Source organism: Populus euphratica, unplaced genomic scaffold (genome assembly GCF_000495115.2).
Source record: "Populus euphratica unplaced genomic scaffold, PopEup_1.0 scaffold1128.1, whole genome shotgun sequence".
Classification (NCBI taxonomy): Eukaryota; Viridiplantae; Streptophyta; class Magnoliopsida; order Malpighiales; family Salicaceae; genus Populus; species Populus euphratica.
The window spans coordinates 36,718-48,785 of NW_011500979.1; the positions used below are offsets into that span (position 1 = coordinate 36,718).

General features: G+C 32.2%; 1 pseudogene; it reads left to right on the forward strand.

Moving 5' to 3' along the window:
• Positions 1-2,234: 2,234 nt before the first annotated feature.
• LOC105116955 (cysteine-rich receptor-like protein kinase 10) overlaps positions 2,235-12,068 on the forward strand; it is a 21,692-nt pseudogene continuing 11,858 nt past the window's right edge.

Sequence of the window (12,068 nt, forward strand, 5' to 3'; positions counted from 1 at the left end):
GAATAAACTCTGTATCCTTTTTACTAAAAGCCTGGTAAATTGTTATCGAAATGCAATTAATTTTTTAAAATTTTAAAAAATCACAACTTGTAAAATTCCAAACTTAAACTAAAGCAAGAAACTTAATCCCTAATCAATTTGATTTAAAATAAAAAATAAGGACCAAACATGAAAAAATAATAATGATGAAATCACAAGAAACACATAAAATTTATAAGTCATCTTAAACAAAAATAAATTAAAAGAACTAGAACTAAATAAATATTGAGGTTAAAATTCAAAAAACTTTTTAATTTAAAATAATTTTTTCAAATAAAATAAATAAGAAAGAGATCAAATCTCAAGAGAGTTAATATAATTTTTTTCACAGCCAATATGCAAATTGAGGCCTATGAGATGGAAATAAAAGAAAAAAAATAAAAATTAAATCAAAATCAAATTGAACATAATTATTACACACACTTTAACTAAAAAGAAAAAAAATATCAAGACATATCAAATAATATGACAAAATAATATTTTCAACAACCACGATTAGTCCTACACATTTTATTTGGGCGTGTTTGACATTGTGTTTTAAAAGCATTTTTAAAAAAATTATTTTTTTTTATTTTGAATTAATATATTTTTGATATTTTAAAATTATTTTAATGCGATAATCTCAAAAATAATTTTTAAAAAATTAAAAAAATATTATTAATATATTTTTTTAAATAAAAAATATTTTAAAAAATAATTATAATTATACTTGATGGAGGTAGCTGACACGCTGATACAGCCATTTTCTTTTTTTTTAATTTTATGTACCTAAAGAAAACATCACCTCCGGACCTGCTTAAAAATCATTACGAAATGAAGAATTCACCCTGCAAAGTTCAAGATACTATAGATGCCTGTCGAACTTGATGTCGATGTTAAGAAGTAGATCTATTCCTTTCGATTGCGATAGTGAATTTAAAAGCATAGAGCTATTTTCGAAGCTAATATATGTTGGGAAAATTCGGAACAACCGGACACCAATTTACCCGGATCAATTCAGCGGAATACAATTACAATTCACAAGTCCCAATTCTTTCCCTCTTTGTGCAGTAAAACAGAATCAAACAATGATGAAAAATAATGCAAATAATCACAAAATCAACACCAAGATTTTTAACGTGGAAAACCCGATGCGGGAAAAACCACGGGACCGTAGTCCACCTAAAAACTTCCTTCGATGCACAAGCTGCATAAAATAGCAAGAGAAGACCGGCAACTCTTGAACCCAATCGAGGAAATTGCAACCATATGCGAATAGGCATTTGAGATTCCGAGTGGATAAGTCTGGACAGTACTCGTGGTATGGAGTGCGACTCTTGAATATATTTTCTCATCAGAGGACCAAAAAGCAAGTCAATATTGGTACAATGGTCCCCAATAGATAAGATTAATAAAGATGTTTGTGGTTGCGGGGTAACATATTTTTTATTAAAATTTTATTTTTAATTAATATTTTTAATGTTTTTAAATGGTTTTAATATATCAATTTAAAAAATTTAAAAAAATAATAAAAATTATTTTTATACATCATCTACTACACTCCAAATTAACACTTCTAGATTGTCCTACTACGAATTGAGAATAATTCAAAATCTAGATTAATTCAACCAGGGAATGGCTTGATAATTTTTTTTTAAAAAAATCATCAGAATAATCAAATATATGAAGTGTCAGGGATGCTTTAGTGAGGTCACATACAACAACTTGTATCATTTCAACGCATGAGTTTTTCAAACTAAGAATATATTATTCCAATTCTTTGGTTAACAAATTTCGTTTTGAATATATATATATATTTTCTCAATATTCAAACTCTTTTGAATATTCTGCTATTCTTAACAACAGTGCTGCATCTAATAATTAAGTTAATAATTGAAGTCATTTTATATCAGATTCTGAGTTTAGTAAGTAATATCATTCTATAAGAAATGAAACCATGACTACTCTTTTCAAAAAACGCTCATGCATGCTATCAAATTCTATTTATAAAATTTCACAGCATTAATCCAAGTAATGGATTTTGAATAAAATACTCGGTCGTTGTTTATAAAATATTAATTAAAGAATATAAAATAAATTATATTTTGAAGTTTCCTTAATTATTTGAAATGATTTTTTAATATAATATTAGAGTTTTTATAATTAAATGTTACATTTGAATATGAAGATTTTTATTAATAATTTTATGGAAAGCCGCCAGAAGTTGCTTGCGTCAATGGAATGCCTTGCATACATTTTTTACTCATCTCAATCCTAGCTTTTTATTGCTTGTCTTGTGTAAATTTTTTTTAAGAAGTTCATCCAAAATATAATTATGACCAGGCATGCACTTTTAGCCATGTGTTTCTTGATTATACTTCTTTCAATGCTCTTTGCCCTTGTTCTTGCAGACCCTCTATTCACAACTTGTTCAACTACTGAATATGGTAACTATGATCTGAAAAGCCCGTTCGGAAAGAACGTGAAGATTGTCCTTGAAACCTTGCCTTCCATCACTTCATCAACCGGCTATAACAGCACAGCTATCGGTGAATTGCCTGACAAAGTCACTGGCAAAGCACTTTGTAGGGGAGATGTCACTTCGAGTGCTTGTCAGACGTGTTTGAGAGATGCAAGCCAAAAACTGTTGAAAGATTGCGAAAGTAAAGAAGCAATCATATGGTATGAACGATGCCAAATTCACTACTCGTTTCAGAATATAACTTCATTGTATGTTTATGCCGGGAAGTATCCAGACATGGAATCTCATAATAAATCCGTATCAGATCCTGTTCATTTCTATGACAATGTAAGGTTCCTCATGGACAACCTGTCAAATGAGGCGGCGCTCAATCGTTCAAAGCTCATGTTTGAAACTGGGGAAATCAAGTTTTCAAGGAACGAAACCATATATGGCCATGTACAGTGCACTAGAGATATCAGAGAAGATGAGTGTCAGAAATGTTTGAGCTCTGCTTTGATTGATCTCAAGGGATGTTGTTCTTCAAACAAGGTGGAATTATTGTTAGTAAGAATTGCAATGTAAGATTTGAGCTGTACAAATACTACAACACCTCAAGTCACTTGATAGCATTCCCAACTCCTAAAGGTGAGTAAACAGAATTTGTTTTTACTGATAAACTGTCAGCAAACAGAAGTTATGTTTTGATTATAAGAATGGGCAGTACCACCAGTAACTCTTGGTGTTTCAAATGCTGGCTTTACTCATACGTACCCAATTTGTTAATGATTGATATTGTTACTATTAATTCATTCTTTGAAAGGTAATGTATTGGTACCAAATTGTCCAGAATCCTAGTCCATTATTAAATGATATGCTACCAAATTCTTGCTTTGCAAGGCAGGAGTAATTGGATGATGGTGGCAATTACTGTGTTTATTCCTACAATGGTGCTTCCAATAGTCATTGGATCTTTCATTTTCTGTCTTAGGCGAAAAAAAAAAGAGACAAAAAGATATCTAAATCACGACAAAAAGATATCTAAACCAAGTAATTGTTGGTAGGAGAAATCACTTATAGTGGCTTTGAAACACTCAGATGGAATAAAACACACTCTTTTATTTCAAGAACAACAAGTTTATAATAATGAAAAAGCTTACAACAAACATACCCTCTCTCTTTCTTTTCTTTTTTCTCTAGTGTTTTTCTCAATCTCTTCACATATAATTATATAAGCTTAGCTATTTATTTATACACAAAATCAAAATAAGAAAATTTAACCTTCAAGTGTGAAGACAGTTATGACCGACAATATGAAAGCGGCTAGCAGTTAACAGCTGACGGCTGGACAATTGAACAGTAACAGCTGGTGATTGTCTTTCTAAACCTAAACTTTCTAGATTGAGTTTACTTCTCATCACGTCCAATATTTAAATCACTTATTTAAATAGGCTCATTTACATCCGAATTCAAAAGTACTAAAACTCCTATTTTTTGGCAGACATGGAAAGAAGTCACCTAACATTATTGAAGGAATCAGCAAGTCCAATAGGGTTCACAACGACAGAAGAAGGTCCGTTGGTAAGTTCTGAGGACCTGCCTTTCATGGACTTAAGTACTACCAGACCAGCCACAGACAACTTCTCCGACTCGAATAAGCTTGGACAAGGTGGGTTTGGCACTGTTTATAAGGTCATTTGTAAAGGGGCTTCTCTGTCACAATCCACTGAGATTCAGCTGTCTTTGCAATCCAACCCTCTAAAAGGAAAACCCAGTTTTTTATTCAGTTTAACATGGTTAAATATTGCTTCAGTTACACAAAATTTTCCTCATTGCAAATTGTTTCAGGGTGTGTTAACAAATGTGAAAGAAATAGCTGTTAAAAGGCTTTCAATAAAGTCATGGCAAGGTTTCGAGGAGTTCAAGAACGAATTCATGCTAATTGAAAAATTACAACACCGAAACCTGGTGAGGCTGTTGGGATGTGGCATGGAAGGAGAGGAAAAGCTGCTCATATATGAGTTCATGCCTAACAAAAGCCTTGATATTTTTATCTTTGGTCTGTTCCATTCATTTATTTTGCCTTTGAATTCTTAAATTTTACATTTTCAACAATTAAATGACGCAAGCGGCTGAAGTTTCTTCTTATTCAAATTTCAGATGCCGAAAGACGTGCACAGCTTGATTGGGAGACATGTTACAACATAATTGGTGGCATTGCTAGAGGACTTCTTTATCTACATGAGGATTCTCGGCTTAGAATCATTCACCGGGATTTGAAACCTAGCAATGTTCTACTGGACCACGAAATGGTTGCCAAGATATCAGACTTTGGCATGGCTAGAATTTTCGGCGAAAACCAGAACAAAGCAAACACCAGAAGAGTAGTAGGAACATTGTACATCCCCTTTCTTCTCCGCTATTTCTTTTTTCTTGTATTCTGACGATTTTGATCCGTAATTTTAATCTCCTAGGGTTTTCTTACACGTGAAACAGCGGATACATGGCTCCAGAGTACGCAATGGAAGGAATATTCTCAGTGAAATCGGATGTCTTCAGCTTTGGTGTTATACTTCTTGAGATCATAAGTGGGAAAAGAAGCAGTGGTTTTTACCTCACAGAGCATGGCCAGACACTCTTAGCATATGTGCGTACAGTATTTTCCCTACCCTTGAACATTTTCCCTTAATCTTGGCAGGTAATGTTATGACATTTTATGAAACCAAATTCAAAGGCATGGAGATTATGGATTGAAGGGAAAGCAATGGAGTTTGTGGATCCTTTGTTGGTGGAAAGAAGCCCAGCAGAAGGGATTTTGAGGTGCCTGCATATTGGGCTGTTATGTGTGCAGAAGGATCCAGCAGACAGGCATTTGTGGATTTAGTATTGGCAAGCGACCCAATAGCTTTTCCCGTTAAATTTGCTCCAAAATGATCCTGATGACAACCGTTTTCAGCTCTCCCAGCCATTACTGTTGCAGACCATCTTGTTACATCTTGCTCCGATAACACAAGCAACTACACTCTCAACAGTCCATTTGAGAGCAACCTCAAGCTTCTTCTTGAGAACTTGCCTTCCATCACTTCATTAACAGGTTTTAACCACACCTCTGTTGGAGATTGCCCCGCCAAGGTCTATGGCCAAGCACTGTGCAGAGGTGATGTCAACTCAAGGCAAGCCAAGAAATCTTTAATGATTGTAGAAATTATAAAGATGCAATCATATGGTATGAACTTTGCCAAGTTCACTACTCGTTTCAGAATATGACTTCCTTGTATTTTATACAGGGAAGTATCCAGACTGGGATTCTCAGGAGAAATTTCTGTCAGATCCAAAACATTTCTCCGATGTTCTAATCTACTTAATGACTAACCTGTCAACTAAGGCCGCTGTCAATCCTTCCAAGCATATGTTTGCAACTGGGTCAAACAAATTTAGAAGCGATACTGTATATGGTCATGCACAGTGCACACGAGATATCATAGCAGATGATTGTCAAACATGTTTGACAACTGCTTTGGCTGAACTAAAAGGATGCTGTTCGTCACGACAAGGAAGTCATGGCAAGGCTTAGAGTTCAAGAATGAAGTCAAAGTAATTGCAAAATTACAGCACCGTAACCTTGTGAGGCTATTGGGATGTGGCATGGAAGGAGAAGAAAACCTGCTCATATATGAATTAATGCATAACAAAAGCCTTGATATCTTTATCTTTGGTCTGTTCCTTTCATTTAGGTTGCCTTTGAATTCTTAAATATTACATTTTAACAATTAAATGATGCAAGAGGCTGAAGTTTCTTCTTATTCAAATTTTAGATGCTGAAAGACGCGCACTTCTTCATTGGGAGACATGTTACGGCATAGCTGGTGGGATTGCTAGAGGGCTTCTTGTTAGGATTTGTCATTAATGGGCAATATGCTGTGCAACCTATCTTAAATAATAGGGTTATCATTGTTAAAAAACTACAATGATAGTTACACCATCATCGACAAAAATGACGTAAACCATATGTTGTCACTATTAGTGTCACAAATCATGCCATTGTGGATTTTGTCTTATAGTGCTACAAAAATAAAAATTGTCAAAATTATATTTTGACCATACCATTATGTAGAGGAGGAAGAAACGAAGTCATTGTTGAAAACCGCGTTGAAATCAGAAGTTGGAATCGTCCTCACTTGCCGAAACGAGCTGGTGGGGTGGCCAGCCATGCAGGTCACGCGTCACACGTGTCTTCTTCACCCAGAAGAGCTGACCCGACCCAAGTGCCAGATCCGGATAATGATGACTTTATAATTGCATCAATATAAATAGGTGGCATGCCATGTTCGCAAAGTTGTACCCACCTGCCATGTTATCAGTCGCGAGAGTAAGTCGAGCCGAGTCTAGCCGAGCCGAGCCTTGAGCCGAGGGATAGGATTTTATGTAGCGGAGTCTACGTGCAACTGGATCTAAGATTGAATCTAGACCTTTTATCATGCTAGAATTGTTTTAATATGATTTGGATGATTTCAATCTTGTTTTCAACTAATTTGATCATTCTGGATGCAATGGTATGATTTGATCGTTCAGATTTATAATTGAAAATGGTGGTGGTTAATTATTACAGAGAGATTGCCCGATCAAAAGGCATCTGATGGTCATTATGATAGTCGATGGAGATGAAGAAGAAGAAATCGCATATATTTGCCTAATTATATGTGCTGAACTGCTAAGTGGGGAATTTTAATTGCCTTGAGGGAATGCAAAATTGGAACACTCTAGACACCCGATGATGTGGATGCTTTGAGGTAGAGAGTAAAAATTGATGAAGATCAATCTTGATGACTTTATGCACTAATAGTCTTACCATATGTTGAGAAATCAGGTATAAAAATAATATATTCCAGATCACTTGTAAAAGATAGCCGCAACAAAGCTAGCAATTGGTTATATATACAAAAAGACAGTACAATGGATATATATATAGCCTAAGAAGTTTTGGCTACGAGATTGGGTTTTAAGCGGGATCATTGTGACCCTTCCAATATTTCCTGGAAATTTATTTAGTAAGGATTATCTATACGGTACTATTTTCGTATATGTGACAATTTGTTATGAAACTGTTAAAAACTAGCAAGATGACAACATAAAGAAACAATTGGGTTTCGTATGATCAATGATCTGATGGAGTGTTGATTTCTTCAAAGAAATTAGATTCGGTGACTGTAATTTCTCGAGGGGACAATTGATGAAGACCCTAATAATGAAAGAGAAATACAACAAGGGGATAAAGATTGGCACCCTATTTTAACTTGGATAGGTATTGTGACAGGATGAGCTGCTGTCAAACATAAGCAAGGAATAGAGAGAATCTAAAAAATAGAAATTGCACGAGGGTACACGAAGATTGTGTAGGAATATTCGAAGGATTCAACGAGGTACTTGATTAGTACTTAAAAATGCATTCTCATTAAGGATTTATGTCATCATATTGCACCTAAAGTATCATTAAATTTCCTAACAAAAGCATGTTTTATATTAGCAAGTCTAAAAATATAATATACCTTTAATTCATGGTAAATGTTCATCCTAAATGCAGGTCTATCACATAAATAAAAGGATTGATTGATGAGTTTAAGGATTGAAATTAAAAGGATAAAAAGAAGGCCAAACTTAGCAAAGTGTTGCTGGTGCATTCAAAACTCGAACACCGTTCAGTAATTTGATCATATCTGGAGCTGTAGATATCAGATTTAGGTCCATTTTATATCAATGGAAAGGTAAGACATAGACCTACAACTTTCATATGAAGTCAAAGACTCAGTTCTGCCGTTTTCAAGCCCAAATCTTAGCAACAACGAAGACGTCGGAAGCTGTCCTGCAGCTCAAGCACTATTCGGTTTTTGGCTCATATCTTGAGTTCTAGAAGTCCAAATGAGCTCTGGTTTTTTTTGATGGAAAGCTGAGACAATTGCCCACAGATTCCACAATTCAGTTGGCTATAATTCTGATGTGAGCAATGACGTTTTGGCCAGCCAACAATATCAAAAAACAGCACAAAATACAAAAAAACCACCAGCCATTAATGTCAAAAACCAGCCACCAAATCAATGGATGCCCACCAATTCTTCAATCAATCAATAGTTCTGAAACTTAGCCTATAAAAGGAGGCATTGTCCATGTATTTAGTCATATTAATTTTCAGATCAAAGTTATCTTCTTGCTTTCTCTCTACATCTTTGTAATGTTCAAGTTTTCTTTTATGCTATAGTAATCTCTTGTTTATGCTCTTTCATTTCCTTTCCTATACTTAGTTAGCTTATATTATGTTTATGTTCTTATATTGCTTATTTATGTTTTTCTCCTTCTTAATGTTTAGCTAAGTTAATTATGTCAAGGTGAAAAGGTTTCTCTAATGGTGTTAGAATAGGTATAATATAAACTCAACATGAGCTTTAAATGTTTATATCCAAGAAAGATTGTTATTAACATGTTTTATCTTTTTATCTTACTAATTCTTAATACCTTGCTTATTAAATGTTTAATTTAGATTTGTGTTGTATAATATTTGGTACATCAAATGCTTGATCTTTCATAGTTTTCGGCCGAAATCGTTATTATGATAGAAACTTGATTTGTTGTTAACATAAACTAGCAACATGAATACTTGATGATATTTATAAGTATGGTATTACTTATATAATATAATTAATATGATCATGTTAGTAATTTATAATGATCTAATAACGAGAAATCATCCGATTAGAACCTCTTTTGTGTGTGGTTTCTAGTTGAGTAATAAAAAGAGTTTATATTATATTTATTTGAAATACCATTAGTGAATCCTATAACCTTGACATATGTTTTGTTATTGTTTAATCCTTACATCAATATCACATCCCAAAACTTTCTTCAACTCCTTTTCTGTTATTATTCTCTTCAAATCTTTTTCTTTATTTGTAATTTATATAATTCACCTCCCTGTGGTTCGACCCCAGTCTTGCTGAGTTATTTTACTTTGACACTCCTGCACTTGGGATAAGACATCAACTCTTTGATCGTGTCAGTACTGTAATGAGATAATAGGTGCAAGGAGAAGAAGAGTTCCCAGATAAAGCTCACAGCAGAGACTATGTGAAGATTGTATAATAGGAAGTCTCTTATGCTCTTGATAAAAGCAACAAGCGTGGACATTTCCAATGCATGCAATGATGGAAAGATAAGCTGTTGTAGAAGCACCTAATTGAGGGGGTGCGACTGCCTTTAATGAAAAGCGAAGACACCAAAGGGAGTTGGTGTAGGTGGAGCTATCAAGAAGAAAGACATAAAAGCTTCAAACATAGAAATCGATATGTACAATTGCAAGGAGTGTACCGCAACTCTCTCTTTCTATGTGATTAGTTGAAGTGATCTCTCTCATAGTCCAGATAGTAGTAGAGAATTTTTTGAGCCACTTTTAAATATTCTAGTTGAATGAGGATGCGACCACCTATTAAAGGAGAAGATACCTTAGAGAAGGTGTGAGGGTCGTGACTATTAGAGTTTATTTGATATTATTGTATTTTTTATTTTTAAAATATTTTAAAAATTATTCTTCATCGAAAAAGGTATCAAATTGATATTTTTTTAGATGTTTTTCAATAATTTTGACATGTTAATTAAAAAAATAATAAAAATAATAAAAAATAACATTATTTTAAGGTATTTTTAATTAAAAATATTTTTATGAAATATTCTACACAACAATACTAAATACACAATTAGTTGATAGTTTAATAAGTGCTCTTGTCATAGATGTGTGTGATGAAGTCTTTATTTCTATATATAAAATATTTGGATAGAAAAATTCTATATTTTTATCTATATTTTGAATTTATGTTCATAATAATATCATGTTTTCTAGTTCAAACGATATTTTACAATTTAATATTTTATTAGACTAAAAGAGTATATTCCATGTATAAAAATAATAGAAATTACCCGTGAAACATATATCGAAAAAACATAGTGGAAGTTCAACTTTCCACATAGCAGCTTGCATTGATAAAATCAATTTAATTTTTTTTATTGTTTTTGTCTGCTTTTGGGTAAATATTAACTAACAACACAATAGCAACAACAATCATAAATAACATATAATTTTATCAAATAGGATTATCAAATATAATTTTCTCTCCTAAAATCTAAAATATAAGTAGAATAATAATATTTATATAAGTTCTAAATTTATCTTGAAAAGAAAAAAAATCCTAATAAATAATTATATATTTATTGTAGGAATTTTTAAACTAATTAATTATAAAAAATAAATTTCTTAAGTATAATATTTGATTTTCTAAACTAAATAAAAAAAATATAAAACACCATTAAAAATCGTTCTCTAAACTATATAGAAATAAAAATAATTAATAAAATAAATATTTTTTTCTTCTAAAAATCCTCATCATCCTAAACTGATAGATGATCAAATAAACTGATTTATATATGTTTTACTGATTGATAATTGATGCATAGCGTAGTCATTACAATGCTTATGTTCATTTTGAGGTTTTTTGGCTTGAGATGCAATCCTTATCTCATATTTTTTAAATTATTTTTAAATTATTTTAATGTGATAATATTTAAAATATTTTTTTAGAAAAAAGTAATATATTTTAAAATAAAAAAATTTAAAAAATAATTATTACTGTACTTTCATATACCACTTTTAGTATTTAATTTTTATGAACCATTAAAATACTCTTCAAAAGTACATTTAACTTAAAAAAACATTAAATTTATATTCTTTTAATGTTTTACACGTGCTAGTTGTTGCTGCACTTTTTGTTTTTAAACTTCTGCTACGGTTGCCTTTCACAACGTACCTCTCATATACTTGTGATATTACTTTTTCAAATATTGGGAACTGAATGTATAATTTTTTACCCATAAAATTTGGTTTTTCCGTGGATGACAAGGGAAACATTCTATGTAATTTTTGCTTTTCATTCTAAGTAATTTTTGTTTCTTAAATTATTTTTTATATAAAAAGATTAAGCTGATATAATTTTATTACTTTGCTGTATTGATATAAAAAATAAAAAAATCTAAAAAATCATTATTATTATACATTTTAATTAAAAAAATACTTTATACTAGATCACCGAATACGTACCTCGTGGCTGAATTTAAATTAATGAAGAAAAAGGGGGCCGATCGTAAATGCAGTTTCTTACCGTTTTCCAAGTACGAAATATGAATCACAAAACAAGTCTTGTTCAAACTCGGAATTGTTGTTCAAAGACGAACATTAAACATTCATGAAACATTGGTTAAAACTTTGGGTCCAGGTCAAATCATTAACGTCCAGCCATGTTCCTAACAAATCTTACAAACTACGTAAGACCTTCCTGGAAGCTACACGTCACGAACGGACCACAGCAAGTCCATTTTTCTTTTTCAACACCCACATCCATGCATGCACATATATTGTAAAAAATGGAAAAAATGAAGTTATGAAATAGGATGTAACAGTTTCATGACTCATCCTTTACTCTCTCTTTTTTTACTTGTAGGGTAAAAACTTGATTCCTATTTATTGAATTTTTTTGTTGAAATTTGATTTCAT